At 38.7% G+C, this 15,895-nt stretch overlaps 1 protein-coding gene across 1 annotated transcript in view; it reads left to right on the top strand.

The window, feature by feature from the left end:
* Nucleotides 1-15,895, top strand: part of Tmtc1 (transmembrane O-mannosyltransferase targeting cadherins 1) — a 269,839-nt gene that overhangs the window by 33,587 nt on the left and 220,357 nt on the right. The window lies entirely within an intron of this gene.

Raw genomic sequence — 15,895 nt, 5'->3', positions numbered from 1 at the left:
AGCCTTGAGTCGACTCTTTGAGATCCCCTTCTCTCCACATTTCCCTCCTTTTCCTTTCCTTCTCTCCTTCCCTTCCTCCCTTCCTTCTTAGCCTATATTAGATTGGATGAGAAAGGAATAGCTAGGGGATGCAGGGTGGTCTGTGATACCTCACCTACCTTTTTTCTGGGGGAGGAAGGTGCTCTCCCACTACCCCCTCTCTTCCCTGCTCTTTTTGTTTGCCATGAAGTTAGTACAGCCCAAGTATGGGAGGAAGTCCAGGGGACTCTACTCCTCTAGCATTTTAGAAGATGCAGGAAAATTGAGTATGAAATGTTTATTCTTTTTCTTTCTTTTTTTGAATATTTTAACTTAGCCATGAAAATTAGCAGTATTTTTCAGCACAGGTGTGCTCAACTAAATTACATTGCTTCACAAATAGCTCAAACCATGGGCAAGTCAGAATTTAGCACACATTTGTTAAAAGATATATAGACATTTCACAGTTTTAAAGGGTTTCTTTGAGCAGTGATTAGTGAATTGCCAGTCCAAACCACAGCTGGTCTGAGGCGCTAATGCAGGGGAATGAAGAGGAGACCTTTACAGGGCGAATACAGAAGCAGAGCAGAGAAATACTTGATGGGTTAAAGTGTGGCAGTATCCTTATTTAGATCATTCCAGGGGAAAGTCCCTAGTTAGAGATCAGTTGATGATTTCTGATTGGTTAAGCTAGAGTTTCATGTTGCCATTTCCTCTAAGTTGTGTTTTGGTTTGCTTATGTAAAGTCCAGGGTGCTAGAGCAGCTTCAGCTGAATGGCCTCCCAATTATTTTGACATATGGAACTTCTGTTCATACTGTTAACACTTTACTACTTTAGATTCCTATTCTTATTTTTCTGTGTGGTCCATTAAAACTTTATCCTCTCAGGGTCTTTGTTTTTAATAATTCCCAGTTTTGGTGATCTCTCCAACCCCCTTCATTCCTAGGGACTGAACCCAGGGCTTTACCCATGCTAGGCAAGCTCTTTACTGTATAGCTACAGTCCTAGTCTGCTTTGCTATTTTTAATTTTTTAACACTCATTGATTGAGTGTTTGCTTGCTTGCTGGATTCATTAGTGTCTACTGAGTGTCTGACATGAGTCAGGCAAGTTCTAGGCACCAGAAATGTCCTAGCAAATATGGAGAATTAGCTGCTTGCTTTTGTATGGCCTTCCTTCTGGTGAGAAAGACATACAGTAAACACTCAACAATGAATGAACAATGTGAATGCTAAGCAGAGCGTGAAGCTGGAGGTGATGAAGAATTACTGGTGGGTCTGGGGGAATTTGGTTGGCAGGTCAGGGAAGGCCCCTTCAATGCTGAATGAGGTGAGGAGCCAGCCCTGCAAAGATCTGGGTAGAGAAGTTTCAGCTTGAGAATGATGAGAAAGTGGGATATTGTTGGGGGTGGGCAGGGCCCAGGAAATAAAAGGCCATATTTGTCGTAAAAGCAAGTGCGGGTTATACTCTGGATTCATTCGGAAGATGTGTTAGTTGTTAGTTGCTGTGACCAAAATACCTGACTAGAACAACTTAAAAGAGGAAAAGTTTATTCTGGTTCCTAGTTTCAAAGCCTTGGTTGGCCGATTCCACTGCCCTGTGCTTGAGGTGAGACAGAACATCATGGCACAAAGGCATGGTGGAAGAAAGCCACTTCAGCTCATGGCAGCTAGGAAGCAAACAGAGGGAGAGGGAGACAGAGGAACCAGGACAAGATATAGTCCATGCCATGCCCCCTGTGACCAACTTCTTCTATCTACCTCCACCTGCCTATAGTTACCACCTAATACTCCATTCAGATTATTAATCCATCAAGTGAATTAACCCACTGATGAGGTTATACCCTGTATGATTTAACCATGGTCTAAAAGCTTAACCTCTAAATCGTGCTATACTGGGGACCATTGCTTTCAAAACACGAGCTTTTCCAGGGGCATTTCTACATCCAAACCATAACAGAAAACATTGGAGGTTTTATTTTAAAAATGTGGAGAGACCTGATTACATTTCTTTTCAAAAGGTTTTCTCTAGATTCTTTGTGGTGTGTGGTGTTTGGAAGGCAAGAGTAAAGAAAGGAAAAGGCTTAGGAGGCTTTATATGGCTGGGTGAGGAAAGAAAGGATCTTGACTGAAGGTGAGAGAGAATGAGATAAAAGAATGTGGTGACTTTAGGAGATATTTTGAATATGGGATGTACTGATGTTTGGGATGGGGAAGAGGGAAAGAAAGGAAACAAGGATTTTCAGGTTTCTGGCTTAAACAGTTGGGTGGATGGTGGTCTGGGTTACTGAGAAGGGAAAGCTAGGAAAGAACTGAACTGGGGTCTCTAAAAATTGGGAGTAGATAAAATTAAAGCAGTGTGCAAAATTCCTGAGGAAAAGGAAAGAAGGGTGAAGGGTCAAAATGTTGAGAAAATCTGGACCTGTTGTGGAGAGCCATGGAGGAAAGGAATATAAAGCAATTGGGAAAATTGCAAATTTCTTTTTCTTTCTTCTTCCTTCCTTCCTTCCTTCCTTCCTTCCTTCCTTCCTTCCTTCCTTCCTTCCTTCCTTCCTTCCTTCCTTTCTTTCTTTCTTCCTCTTTCTTTCTTTAACAGAAGGCAAAGTAGGAGGAAAAGGGAGTTAGGAAAGGGTTGGAGATTATGAAGGTGGGACAGAAGTTAGACTGCAGTGTGACTGTGAACTTCATGAAGGTAGAATCATGTTGTGTTTGCTTACAGTGGTGTCCCCAGTTTCAGATGCAGAGCCTGTCTAATAGCAGTTGCTTAGATTTTTTTTGAAATGAATAACTTAATGAGTGTGTTATGTTTTAGATATGAGGTATCCCCCAAAAGCTCGTGTGTAAGACAACACAAGAAGATTTAGAAGTGAAATGATTGAGTTATGAGAGCCTTAACCCAATCAGCGCATCAATCCCCTGATATGGGTTAACTGGGTAATAACTGGAGGCAGGTAGGGTGTGGTTGGAAGAAGTAGGTCATTGGGGGTGTGGGTTTATATTTTGTTCCTGTTGAGCAGAGCTCTCTCTGCCCCGATTTCTACATCTTGAGCTGCTTTCCTCCTCCACACTTTCCGCCATGGTGTTCTGCCTCACCTTGGGATCCAGAGCAGTGGAGTCAGCCATCTATGGACTGATACCTCTGAAACCCTGAGTGCTGAATAATTTTTTCCTCCTCTAAAATTGTTCTTGTCCTGTCTTTTGGTTATGGTGGCACAAAAGTTGACTTAGGAGTGGATCATGAGAGTGTATAGAATTCAGCAGAGATGAAACATCTAACATGGCTAATTTCAAGCACAAGTGTGACATCACTGATGAGATTGGGTTTGCCTGCCATTATGCAGTGTTTCTACCAGACAGATTTAATAGACATAAAGTCTCAAGAGCATAGGTAACAGTAAAGTGAAGTGACAAGCTTTGAGTCCTTACTAACTTTGCTTTAAGGGCAGTTTATTTAAGTTTATATAATTTAATTTTCAATAATGGTTGTTTTTAATAATCAGCTTATAAAATTTCTGACAACATAACAGCTGTTCCAACACCCCAATGAAGAGGGTCCTTCAGGGGGTGGGAGAAGATTTTTATCTGTTGTCTATGTGTTATCCCACGCACCATCACTGTATCTGCTGAGCGTTGATATTGTAATTCCCACTACTGTGAGCAAACTGAGAATCTTAAAGGTTAACAAACTTTGGTTGGTCCAATTTACAAAGTTAGTATGTGGTAGAGTTGGGATTAGAACCAAGGCTCCTTGACTCCTATACCTGCACTTTGCCTCTTGCCACACTCTGAAGTTCACAGTTGAGGACTTAGCTCTGAAGTGGAAGCAGACTCTGCTATCATTCTGCGAGGGGCTGTTCCCCGTTGAACTCTCATGGGTAGAATGATTCTTGCAGTCATCCATGTGTCCACAAATGAGACACCTTGATTTGCTTGGACATTGGTGCTGGTACCTCTGAATTGGGGAGAATTTGGGTGCTAACACATGGAGTTTGGTGATGTGCTTTTGTTGGTTACTTTTTATTTTTTCAACTCTAAGCACCAGGCTGTTTTGAAAAGGGCAGTGGAGAGCCGTGGACTGCACATCCAGAAGTAGGCCACCAAATTAATGTGTTTCTGGGCAAGGACCATTTCTCCTCCTTGAGAGTAAAAGTTGTCATAGATTTCCTCTTTCGGAAAGAAAAGTGCCACATATTTAGATATAAGTGTGATTAGTATTAAAATTTTTTTTGAACAGTATGCTTATGCCTTTGTCAGAAAGTGATCAGGTAAATCAAGAAAAAGTTCAAAGATGCAATCCTATTCCACCATCTCTGATTCTGTAGATAGAGCATTTAAATCATGGCTCTATCACTTGATTCTGAACCAGTTATTTTACCTCTGTGAGCCTACATGTAGCACACTATTCTCAGATTGGTTGTCAGGATCAAAAGTAGTGTGTATCACAAGCATGTAAATCTGCTCCTGGTCTACCATGGCCCTCCACTGAGCAGACAACATGGTTTTATTATTAGCTTGGTATTGTGAATACTGTATTATTACTCTCATGTGGGTTTCTGATCCCCAGGATGTATTGTGCAAGTGATGAGCCTTCAGGGAATGAGTTTGTATGGGAGTTTCATTTTTTGGTTGAACTTCTGCAACTTTGGTTGCATGCATTGGTTTGGGCTAACAAAAAATTGGGCTAACCACTATCAGGTGAAGTGTTTTTTCTTATTTTTATTTTTTTCAGAAATTATCTAACACAGGAAAAATTCAAACTCAGGGAAATCCTAATGGAAGCTATTTATTTAGTTCCCTGTTTTAATGTGTGATTTAGTAATTGTCCTATAAGTAGAAAGTATAATGAAAAAATCTTTAACTGAGCATATATACCCTGGAATCAGATGGCATTTCAGTTGATACTACCTTTTACTGAATTATTCTGTGTTAAAAGAGAAATGTTTTGTATGTAAACATTCCTCCCCATCCCACCCTCTTCAAAACATCAAATTCATACACGGACACACTTTCCCTTTCACATTAGAAAGTTCAGTGAATTCTAAATGTTATCCTGGGCTGGAGGTGTGGCTCAGTAATAGAGCTCTTGCATTCCTCATATGAGGACCCTGGGTTGCAGCCCCAGCACTGCAAAAATAAATAAATAAATAAATAAATAAATAAATATTGTGTTCATATTCTTGATTCATTTAATATGTAAATAACAGTGACCACTATAGGCATTGAAGATGATGAATTCTTGGATGTTTCCTTTTTTCTCTGTGACCCTGCAGGTCTATTATGAGCCATTCATTCAACAATACTTGCTAAGCACCTACTGTGTGTTCCTGGCATTATTTTTGGTGCCAAGAAGTATATTTCAGTGCCAAGAAATAGCAGTGAAATAAACAAAACCCTGCCCCCATAGAACTCCACTGAGTGATGATCATTATATTTTTGCTTCAAAATGGGCTTGTTTTCTTTTACTCTCAAGGAGTGTGTCAGACCGTAGTTCTATTTTCACTTTAGTGGATCTTAAAATTCTTTCTTATAAATAACCTTGTACATAAGGATGCAAACAAAAGAACCAATACAGATTTAAGACTAGAGAAGAGATTGGCACTATAGTGAAATTGTAAGGTAATTAAATTCAGGGGACTTGGAGAGGCATATAAATATTGTGTGACCTTCACTGATGAAATGGGTAACTGATCTTTTAAGTGTCATTTTAATGCTTTATTTCTGTAGACTTTGCATTGCACACTTTTCCCCCCAAAGTAAGGAATGCTGTACAAATTGAACTCCTGAGATAGGATTCTGAACTTTTATGCCACACACTCATGGTCCTGTGAGGAAGGCAAAAGTGTTTTAGATCATCATTAACAGCCTCACGTTGGCTATGACAGTAGCTCAGAACTAGTGAAGTGAGATTTGCAGGTGACAGGAAAGAAAAAAAAACTTGTGCTAAAAGCCTGTAATATTGATGAGTAATAACTGGATTCGCTTCCTCTTTTCCCCTGTACACTGTTGCCATTGATTGATTTCAGATGAGCCATTTTTCAATCTCATTCAGCTCCTGCTTTCATAAATGGAATGACTGTATGAAAAGATGCGGAGTTAACTAATGTGCCTACACAAAAAATACATCCAACATTTAAAAATGGAGTGTATATTTATTTAATAGTTCTCTCATCCCTTACTTTAAAATCTTTTTTATGAAAAGTGGAAACCTCAGTGATCATGCTAAGAACAGGAAGCACCTCATAGACACCAAGCACCTCTTGGACGTACACATTAACCTAGATTCACATTAAAGAGGTTTTGCAAATTCTTTAATCACTACTTTGTTTAAAAACCTGGGCCACATTTTGCCATGGAATCAATGTTTTTCATTGGTATAAACCCTTCAGTCATTAGATGGTAACTGTGATGGATTTGGGGGAGGTAGGAACATGGTGTTGGCAGACCCAAGAAAGCAATGACTTTCAGACTGCATTATATAATGATGACCAAACCAACTGGCATAATTAAAGATATATATTGCCAAATAACGTTATAACAGTTTATGGCCAAGGTGCTATCATATGAACATAAGATCAAAATGAAATCCTGTTCTGATCTTTGCCCCATATGGACCCCAAGGTTTTTCATAATTTGTTGACAATAGCTTTTACAGAGACTTAATATGTACCCTTAATGTGTACCTGGGTTGCAGGTGTGCTCAGGGAATGTTAAGGCACTGGAGGAGGGAAGTGAGTGGTTATTGCAGACAATTGTCCTTTTATGGAGAAGGAAATATTTTACTGGCAAGGATGAGCAAATGGTGATGTCTGCTATAGGACTAATAGAAATGCTGAGAAATTTATTTTGAAAAATACATAAAGCACTTAGTTTTAAAAATACTGAGTGTATCATTTAGTGTTGCAAGGCTTCTTAATTGGTAACTGTGTTTTTTGGGACAGTGTCATTAGTGTGTGTTTTATGTTCTTTGGTCAGTTGACATAGACAAGCTGGTTTCCCAAGTTCCTTTAGTCATTTTTATTCTCTCAAATATGCAACTTAGCAGAAAAGCATTTTCTTTGGTGGAGAAAGAATGTGAAGATAAGTTTTTTGTTTGTTTTATTCTATTAGTTGAGAGTGATACTGTTCCTTCTGAACCAGACCCAGAGTGTGTGCTAAGACCAGAATTACTTTGCTGAGTTCATCCAAAAGTTTATTGAATTCTGATTTGATTCTTGAACTGAGCTTAGTAGAAGAGCAGATCATTTCAATAAAGTATTTCTTGGCTTCATTCAGAAGTTAGCACTAAAAGCTTCTTCCAAATAAATCACATGCTACGAAGGCAAAATTCCTTTTAATTTATGAATAGCAGTCAGTGGAGTTTCTAACTGCTGACAGTTCCTGGTTCGTGGTTCATTCTGCTTAATCTAGATTGGGTACTGATTCTTGGCAATCTTGACTCCCCTGTGAATTTCAGTCAGTGGATGCTCCCGTGTTTTCCTTCCTCAGTGTAGAGCAATCAAGCTTAGGCATCTGCCTCCAACAGGATGCACAGGGACATATGTTGAAAGAGAAAGCTATTAGAATGTAGGCATTTCTGGTTGGCATGAAATTCCCTCAGTGTCACAGTAGGCTCTGGAACAGGATCTCAGGTCTCCTGCTTTTCTGTCACCTCAACAGACACCATCTGGAATCCTCAACTTCTGGTCTGTGCTACTTGGAGGGTGACAGCTATGACTTCAAGGCCACCAACCAGCTCTCCTTTCTTTTGCAGAACAGTCAGAGCCCTTAGGGTGTTGTTGGGAGTTTGCTGCATTTCTTTGCTCTTTTGGTTAATGCCACTACCACCCACTTTAATTTTTTTTCTCTCATCCTCTTTTTCAAGGTAACCTGCTGAGAATTTGGAGTGATTGCAGTAAAAGTAGCATGAGTTCATCTTGTAAACATTCAGAGAATATATAAATAATTCCTTCAGGAGGATGTTACTCTAGGCTGGGTAATAGATCACTGTGGTTTCAGATAATTAGGTGGGTTTGTTGTCCTGAAAATTGGCACACGTTTTAATCTAGATTTGCGGATTGTAGATTCAATGTGGCAGATTTTAATAATATACACAGCCTGAGAGAAACATTTAAAAAAATTCAAGAAGAGTTTGGAGGGACATTTTGTTCAGCAGAAGGAAAACAGAATTGTAGAAGTGTAAACGATTTGAAAATTCTCTTACAGTTCCGAAGCTTGCATTCTGATCATGATTTCCATCAACACTGATCAACACTGCAGGTACCCCTGTAGCGCGCACGTACTAGTGGCCAGAACCATGTAACAAGTGTTACACACACCTTACAATATTAATTCTTACAAAAATCTTTGAGATAGGCAGCTTATATAGTAGTAAATAACATGGATTTCTACCAGAGCGCTAGGGTTCTGATTATGTGCCACTGCTTACCAGGTGTATGAGCATTTGCAAATTGTTTCAACCCTCTTTCCTGGCTTCTTCCTATGTAAAAACAGTAACACTAGTACTTACCCCATGGGGTTATGGTGACAAACAAATGAGTTAATACAAATGAATTAATATGTGAAAAGAGCTTATAATAGCTTTTAATTGTGAGTTTTCATAAATTTTGAGATTTAACCCCTTTCTCCCATGTTTATTTTATGCAGAAGCCACTGTGGAAGGATTATTTAGAAATTGTTTCCCTTCATAATCCCTCCCCCTGTTTCTGTTGTATTTATGATGGAGAGTTGTATAGCCTCGGTTAGACTTGTTTATAGGGTTTGGTTAGTTTCCTTTTGTGAGTTTACAATATTTTAGAGGAAAACAGATTATAAATGGAAAGCATTCCTGTAGCAATGATGGAAAGTCCATCAAAGTGTGGCAAGGTAATAGAGTGCCTGTGATCATTATCCTGAACTGATGAATGCCATCCTCATTATTAGTTGTCCCAAAATTCATAGCTATTCTTTGCTTCTGAGACTGTTGACTTCTTTTTAATGAAATTTTTTGATGTATTTAGAATGACTATCATATAAAACATCACTTTAATAAATAAGTCATTAGTTTGAAACAATAAAGTAATGAAGACTTATTTTAATAGCATTTCAGATAATCTTATAATCATATAGGAAGATATATTTCATGTTACAGATTAATGCATTTTTAATGCTATTTATAGTATTCAAACCATAGTCTTTATTACTTCATAAGCTAGAAATGCTATTGATTTTGAAATCACCCTAAGCTACTGTTCCCATAAGGGGTCCAGCATTCAAGATTTGCCCTTTAATGACTTAACCTATACAATATTGGTCAAATGTTTAAAGGGAACGTAAGTATGGATTTTTAGGGGATGAAGGCAATTAACATATCATAATTGGAAAAAATGAAATAAATAAAACCCACTAACCTCAGACAACCAGCAGAATGGCATGGAGGGAAGGAGTTGTCTGTGTTTTATGCTAAGAGTTGGACATGCCCTGGGTAGGTAATGAATAACTGTTGTATTTCAGTGTTTGAGTGCTGGAGTGTTTTGTTCCTGACAGTTAAGTTTTCATACTTTGCATTTGGCTCTGTTAAGTGATTTTTCTTTGTGACTGTGAAAGGAATGTGACTTTGTAAAAGGAATAATGATCCCTACTGCAATTATGATGAAAAAAGCTTTGATTAAAAAAAGTAGTCTCTTTAATTATAAAACAGTAGTTTGGGTTGTCATGCAAAGTTCAGGAGAAGTAGTATAATTTTCCCTTCTTTACAGCTGCAAAGGACAGGTAAACCTTTCAGATACGTGGAGATTGGCAGCCAATCTCCAGCCATTTAGAAGCAGACAATAACAGTGTGATTATGGTTGAAGACCAAGAGAACAGAATGTCCTGAGCATTAAACTCTCATTATTGCTCCTCCCTTGTTGTTTATGAAGAACTCGAATAATATAGCATTGCTGATTAGTTTTTGTTTTTCTTTCTTTTTCTTTTTCATTTGCTTGTTTTTGGAAGAGAATAGCTTTTTCCTTGCTAGCCCTGGAGATAAATAAAGGAGAAAACAGAATGGAGAGGAGCCCAGCTGATGGAAAACTGGGTTTTACTTGGCTTCTAAGTTGTAGTTCTTGGGCCAGTTATTTACCTCCCTGGATCTTGGTTTTTCTTATCTGTGAAATGATACAGGGGAGACAGGGGAGGGTGGTCTCATGTCACTTGATACTCTGTCTATGATCTTTTCTTCAAACATGCATGAAACTGCACTGTCATGTTTACTCTTCTTGTTTAATTGCCATAATCCATTGGCATGTGTGCAGTTGGAAGTTGTGTGGGAGTTGGAGGTTTGAGGTTGACTCTAAAATGAGATATCGTAATGACAGGTTCTCATGAGACACTAAACAGACTGTGGAGGATGTTTTGCTAGTGTGTCATTTTTCCTTTTTCCTTTTCCATCCTGGATTCTTGACTGCCTAAGTGCTTGGAACTTAGGTCAAATATATTGATGGAAAATGTCAATATTTATTAAGATTAAATGCATGTTGTTTTCAGCGGGATTATCCCAGAGGTTGTCAAAACTGTACATTTACAAACTGACTCTTGTTGATTCTTAAAAGGAAATTCATTGATACATTTAATTAACATTTATTAAACAGTTATGATATACAAATGTTTTAAGGATCATTTACTGCTAAGCCACAGAACTTTATAAATAAAACTTGGTTAAGCAATTTGGGTTATTTATTGGTAGGACATACCGAAATCTCTATCACCCAAGGGTGTATAATGAGGCTGGTTTCTAGCTAAGTTGACACATTTACTCTTTTTTTTTTTTTTTTGATCTCTTAAGGGCTTCATAGTCTTCATAATCTCTCTTCTGCTTTTGAAAAAAATTGAAATTTATATTGTTTTCCTTTTCTTCTCTTTTAAAAGATGGGGTTAATTTGACGAGTGCAGAACTGCCTCAACTCTAGCTTCATACAGCCACTCAGTTCAGTTCTCTGTAAGAGGTGAACTAGAGTTGCTGTGTCCTCATTCCAAATCTCAATAAGAGATTCTCATTGGCCCAGCATGGATTAGCTTACCTCTGAAGGATAGGGAAATCATACAAATAAAAGGATAATTTCTCTGGCGAATGCAATGAGAGAATTATGGGATATACAGGAGATGTTATTTTAGCCAACCTGGTAACTTTGGCTCAGGCTGAATCTTCATAGATGAAAGAGGTAGAACCATCTGCAGGCAGAGAACCCAGCATGAGCAAAGACACAGAAGTATGTGATAGCAGAGTGTGAGTGTGCACACATGTGTGCATGTATGTGAGTGTATGCAACTACAGCAGCTCAGGACATGAGTGGTGGGAGATGAGACTGGGGAAGCCAGCAGGAGTCCTGTGGTAGAGGAGGCTGGGAGTCATGCCAAGGGACTTTCATCCTGTAGAGGAAGGGCAACGGTGCAGTGGCATGCTTATCTGATTTAGATTCCTCTGTGGGAAAGTCTGCTCATAAGGCCAGATGGAGCATATTATTTAAGTGTGATAATTAGAAAATTCAAACCATTTGGTACTGTTTTGTTTTTGAGAGTGACATAATGGTAGTTCTGAGATTTTTACCATAATTGAATCCTGCATATTTGTGAAAGCTCAATATTTTCTGTTAAGACGGTCTCTTATAGATGTTTCTTTTTTTAATATTTATTTTTTGTAGTTGGACAAAATATCTTTATTTTATTTATTTTTATGTGGTGCTGAGGATGGAACCCAGGGCCTGGCATATACTTAGGCGAGTGCTCTACCACTGAGCCACAACCCCAGCCCAGAGCCACAACCCCAGCCCTATAGACGTTTCTTTATCCCTTTTTATAGTTTTATAATTTTATAGTTTTCATATTTAAGAAAAGTTAACAGGAACCTCAAGGATGTATTTTCTTAGCCCTCTACATGGAGAAACCATGTCATTTATCCACATCTGCTAATTGGTTTAAGCTTTCTCAATTTACAATTGTCTTCCAGGAAAAAAAAATAGAAAATAATTGCAACCTCACAGGATTGCTAATACCTTCCTATTATTCATTCAGTATGCTAAGTTTATAATTTTGATTTCCAGTTTCTGATTAAAATAATCATTTCTTCTTGTGTGTATTGTGTCCAAGCAGCTGTTATGTTTTGTACTGGAACAGATGATTACTTTTCTACATGGCAAAGAAAATGAGCAGATGCAAAGTAAATATCTTTTTCTGGCTTGATTGATTGGAAGCTCTGTAACCTAATATTGACTACATTTTCCTAAGCGATGCAGTAAGTGTGGCTCAACATCAGAAAGCAGCTACTAACTGCCAGGAATTCACTTTGGCCAACATAAATTCTGACCAAGTCTGTATCTCACATTCTGAGTCCTAGAACATAAATAGTAATAAACAGTTTAATGTTCACACAAGGAAAATAGTTATGTTGATTCAAAGCACCCTAGGATGCAATTTTCTCCAAAAGGGATTGTAGAGTTTCCCTCCTTGTTTACCTTTAATGACAGTGGAGTGGTGATGTGCTCAGTGGTTGGGTACCTTGATCCTGGGAGTCATACAGAGGGGCTTTAGGTCTGAGATTTTTCTCTTAGTAGCAGTAAAAATTTGAATTGACTGATTCCCAGTTCACTAAAATAACTAATAATTATTATAAATGACATGAATCAGGTAAAGTACACAATTGGCACTTATTATTGCACACTTATCTGGAGATGTCTAGTCATTCTGCAGTTGAGCCACCAGTTTCATATATCTGTGTTGCTACTTTTCCATGTCTTGAAAGTTTGGGTTTTGTTATCATTATCTCTCTCCCATTGAGAGATGAAAGGGTGAGCCAGTATGGAACATCAGGAGGCGAGTATGACTCAGCTCTTTAACTGTCACCATGTCCTTGGGAAGTAGGTCTTCCACCACATTTACACACTTGAAAGATAGAGCTCAGAAAGGTTGCATAATTTGTATAGATTAGAACCCACATTCATCTGATGCACTGGATAGAACTCCCAGGATATGGAGGTCAAGCCTTTTACAGTATTTTTCGGGAAGGATTTATGAGCAACTTCTAGAAAGGCCCTGTTGTGGGGAAAGCAGAAATATCCTAGGAGCATTCATCTGTTCCCTATGTCGCTGACTGACTCTTTTGGGGTCCAAGTGGCTTTTACCCACTGGGTGCTGTTATGGTTTGGAAGCGAGATGCCCCCCAAAAGCTCACTTATGAGACAATGCAGGAAGGTTCAGAGGAGAAATGATTAGGTTGAAAGAGTCTTAACCCATCAGTGAATTAATATCTGATGGGGTATATATTTTGTGTCTGGAGAGTGGAGTCTCTCTCTGTTTTCTGATCACCGTGATGTGAGCTGCTTCCCTCTGCCACCCTCTCCTGCCATGATGTTCAGCCTCACGTTGAACCCTGAGGAATGGAGCCAGCCTTCTATGTACTAAGACCCCTGAAACAGTAAGCCCTGAAATAAACGTTTCCTTCCCTACAATTGTTCTGGTCAGGTCCTTTTAGTCACAGCAGCAAAGAAAGCTGACTGAAACAGGTGCTGACGCTCTGCTTGGCTGTCAGACATGTCATCCTCCTGCTGCAGGTGAGTGGGCTTCTCTGTTTGGTGCACCTGGCTCAGCACTTTTCAGTAAGATATTCTTTACCTTAAGGTGAAGGGGATGTGTCACATTTCATCTGTACGCTGTCGTTAAATACGGTTCTTAGAAAGCTCTGTAAAGCAGCAGTGCGGTAGCTATACAATGATATAGATACGGTCTTGGGCCCGTAAATGGTACCTACTGGGTTTCATGTTGGAAGGTTGTGCTGCTCTGTTGTGAAACTTTCTGTGTGTGACATTTCTGAGTGATTGTGTGGTTTTTTTTTTGTGTGTGTGTGTGTTACTTTATGATTCAAAGTTAATGCATATTTCTAAAAGCCAAAGCAGTTTTTTCTTTGGTATACTAGCATGCCATTAGTTTTTTATTTTTTTTTTTTTAAGAGAAAACAATCATAGTCAGGAAATGATTGCTTTTCTGTTTTTATTGATTTCCTTTGGCCTAAGAAATTAAAAATATTGAGGAAGAATATGAAAAATAAATCCATGTTCCCTTTTAGTCAGGTGTTTTCCAGCCTTTTTTTGCTTTCCCTGAGGAATGAAGCAGAACTGGTACAGCGAGAGGTCTGTCTACCTAGACATTGCTGCTGGTCTCTTTTTCCCTTGGTGTCTCCTGGGAGTAGTCCCGTCCTGGGGTTCCCAGAGGGAGGCTGCTCTCTGACACGATATTTATCCCACATAAACTGTGCTTTCCCCTCTGGTTAATCTGGTCACATGATTGATTTCCACATGGGAAATGAATTAGAATATCTACATGGCAGGAAGAAAAGATAACCAGGGTAATCTTGAGGTTTCTTCTTGTCTTGATCTCCTTAACCCACTACAGGATGAAATAGAGCTGAGGGGTCTCTTTGAATTTGGGATAACACAGAGAAATCTAGTTTGGGAAAACTTTAAATTATATGAGTATCAGAGATTTGTTTTTTTCCTCCTGCTTTCTTGTCACCTGCTGCCCAGTGGGTGCTCAGCCAGGGAGAGGTGGATATGTCTCTGCTGACCTCCTGATCCTAAATCCATCTGAGCCAAAAGTGACTCTTAGCTGTGCTCACCTCATCTTGGGAGGGTTTTTTTTTTTTTTTATTGCCCTAAGTTACAAGTGCAGTCAACTTTCTTCCGTGTCCACTGACTTTTATGCTGGTTTTATAAAATCTCATTACCTCAGTGAGTGTATTTTCATAAGTATTTATTAAACACCTACTAGAAGATGAGGTAATAGTTCTCTTATTGGCTATAATAATGAATTCCATTAAGTGACCCCCAGAATATATTGAGCATCATTTGTAATAATAGCTAAAATTTGACTATTTACTATATTTGCATACTGTTTTAAACATTTTACATACATTAATTTACTTTTTCTCATAACAACTCCATGTGTTTGGCACCATTATTATCCAGATTTTACAGATTCAGTAATGGGGACACAGGGGGATAGTAACTTGCCCTGCAAAAATTCAGCTAATAATGGAGAACTGAAAATCACACCTCTGTAGCCCGAATCCTGAGTCTTTGCTTTTAAAATCAATTCATTGTAGGAGAAGGCTGAAATCTCATACCTTTAATAAGTGACTAAGTTGTCAGTTAAGGATAGCACCTCCCTGAAGAACACGGAGGGTTAGATGCCTTCAGAGGGTTCAGCTTTCTGAGCAGGTGTTACTCTTTCCTTCTGTCATAAGTTTTATCTCTGCCTGACCAATCCAGGTCAGTTTGGTTCTTGAGTCGAATGAGATCACAGCTGGTATGTGATTGGTTGTTTAAAACTATTAGATATTTTTAACCTGCAAGAGGCTAATGTTTATAACAGAAGCCAAATACTGTCATGAAGCACAGCTCACAGAAACAGATCCACCAGATTATGTTCTGACTGTGTTTACACAGAGTTGGAACAGCCGCAGAGGTCCCAGGCAATCCTCTTAATCACAGTACAGTTTAAAGTGACAAGAAATATCTTGAGGCAGAAGGATTCATGCCTCCAAGAAATATCCACCATGATGACTTCTGTTCTAAAACACAAAAGAAGAAAATAAAAAGTCCAAAATATTATTTACTGAAACTAGGGTAAAAGGGAGTGATATGGTGGAAAAAAAAAAAAGTTTTGTGAACAATTGCTTGTGGCAGACCAGTATTAAGCACATGGGAAATGTGGTACATTCTGAAAGCATTTTTTTCAAATATATAATCTGTTTGGTTTGTAAAACTGTCAAACTCCAGCTTATTTATACAGGTCACCCATCTGCTTACCATGGCAGCCCAAAGGAAGGGTATGTCAAACGTTAGGAAATGCAGAAGAAAGGGTGGAGTGG

This window comes from Marmota marmota, unplaced genomic scaffold, assembly GCF_001458135.2.
Source record: "Marmota marmota marmota unplaced genomic scaffold, marMar, whole genome shotgun sequence".
In the NCBI taxonomy this organism is placed as follows: Eukaryota; Metazoa; Chordata; class Mammalia; order Rodentia; family Sciuridae; genus Marmota; species Marmota marmota.
Note: the sequence above shows the minus strand (reverse complement) of the source record. Positions and strands in the feature narration are given on the sequence as shown.